Below are 2,014 nucleotides of genomic sequence, written 5' to 3' on the forward strand. Positions count from 1 at the left end.
CTGGGCTGGGGACGAGCTGCCCAGGGCCCTGTGCCCAGGCGTTCCAGAGGGGCCTCGCGGGGGGCCACCCTGCCCCAGTTTCAGTGAGAATGGACCCTGGTTGTCTTAACTTAGTATTTGCTTGCGGAAGGAAGACGGCATTTTTTCCATATCTATTCACATTGGGCCGTTTGGGGGCCAGGCACCGATCTGTGGCTGAGCCATCTCACCACTGGCTTTGCAGAGGGTGAGGTACCCGTGCGGGGGTCTCATTCCAGGGCTTGGTCCTGTGGGCTGAGCCGACTCTGGCGTCTTCCACCTCTGCCCCCCTTTCTGGAATTTTTTTCCCTTTTTCTTTGAGAGAGAACAGTTGTTTTAGAAAACACGACCCGAACGCTTCGGGGCGCAAGGGAACAACTTTCCCCAGGGGCAGGTTGCAGGTGCTGAGCCTGTGGGTGGCCAGCGGCTCAGGCCTCTGGTTAGTGGTCCTGCTGGTGAGGTGAGGCGGGCGGGGTGGGGCTTCTCCTCTCCCGGGCAGTCCACAGGCCGGGACAAGGTCTGGTTTCCTCGTCCAGAGCTGCTAGGGCTCCCTGCCCTGTGCCCTCACTCCTGGGTGGCTGAGCTGGAAAGGGTCTCCTGGGCGGAGAGCTGCACAGACCCGTGTCCCGGGCATCAGAGACCGAGTCGGAGCTTGTGGGGGTCAGCTTGCTGAGCTGGTCGCCTCCTGGGGGGGGGGCTACCAGCACTGGACGGGAGACCCTGGGGTGGTCTCTGGAGCTGGGCCGGATCTGGAAGATGGCACTAGCGATGGGGCACCCGACAGTCTTCTGTGGGGCCTGTCTCTGCAGACCTCTGGGCATCTGCTGGGGAGCACGCCCGTGCACCTCCCCCTTTCCATCGCCAGGTCTGGGCTTCTGTGCCTGGGAGGAGTGTGGGCTGAACCAATGCGTGCGCACATGCGTGCATGTGTGTGTGTGTGCGTGCATGTGTGTGCGTGTGTGTGCGTGTGTGTGTGTGAGAGAGAGAGAGGGGCGAGGTGGGTGCTGGCAGGAGGGCCAAGTAGGTGACAGTCACCTTCCTGCTCTCTGCCACCTCTGCCCGCTTTCGCGGACACCCCGGACCCGACACCTGTTCACGTGTCTGCCTCACTGTCCCTGAGTACTTACAACCCTTTTCTTAAAAAAAGCATCAGTTTCACAGGACTAATTGGTGGGGTCGGATTGTGAAATGGAGGCACATAAATGAGCCACTCTGCCCGGGCAGCTCAGCAGCTGGATGAGAAACAGCTAATTGTCGGAGACACCAGTCACACCCTGCGGCGGAGAGGGCGAGCGCTCAGACACCGGGCTGTTCCTAGACACCAGGAGCCGCTCGGGAAGCACTCGCTCGGGAAGCACTCGCTCGGGAAGCACTCGCTCGGGAAGCACTCGGGGAGCCGGCGCCGAGGCCCAGCTCCGTCCGTCCTGGCCTTTGCCTCCTCACCTGACGGCGCCACGGGTGAGGCTCTGGTGGCACCAGTCTGAAGAGGTGGAGAAGCCCTTATTGTCCGGGCGAGTGCTGGAGGGCAGGCGGGCACAGAGGCCCGAACACGCCGCCAGCTGGCCTCGAGGGCCTTCCGGAGTAAGGGGCAGCCTGGTCTTGGAGCCGGGAGGGGAACCTTGTTCTCTGCCAGGGCCATCTGGACATTTATAACATCGTTCGTGCGCCGTTCAAAATCACCACTTTAAAACCTGCCTGCTCTATTCGGTCACATGGTTAATGAACTCACCCCTCACGCCTCGGCAGGGCCAGACCAAGTGATTTCTCAGGCCTTCCACGGCCCGCGGGTCGGATGTTCCCCATCCCTGCCTTAGAGAAACGGCAGAGAGCCCTGCCCTTGCTGGGTGGCCATGAGGCACGGGGACGTGTGGGGACTGGTGAAGAGTGATGTAGCCACGCAGCCCGGTCCCAGCGTGGGTCACGTTGGAGACGATGGCTCACCAAAAGGTGGCCCAGGTGCCCCATTGGTGGCTGGGCTGCGTGCCTGTGGGGAGGA

At 62.1% G+C, this 2,014-nt stretch overlaps 1 long non-coding RNA gene across 1 annotated transcript in view; it reads left to right on the forward strand.

The window, feature by feature from the left end:
- The window catches only part of LOC102240450, an 18,835-nt gene that overhangs the window by 3,974 nt on the left and 12,847 nt on the right, over positions 1–2,014 (forward strand). The gene's annotated exons all lie outside the window — the stretch shown is intronic.

This window comes from Myotis brandtii, unplaced genomic scaffold (genome assembly GCF_000412655.1).
Source record: "Myotis brandtii unplaced genomic scaffold, ASM41265v1 scaffold329, whole genome shotgun sequence".
NCBI classification, from domain to species: domain Eukaryota; kingdom Metazoa; phylum Chordata; class Mammalia; order Chiroptera; family Vespertilionidae; genus Myotis; species Myotis brandtii.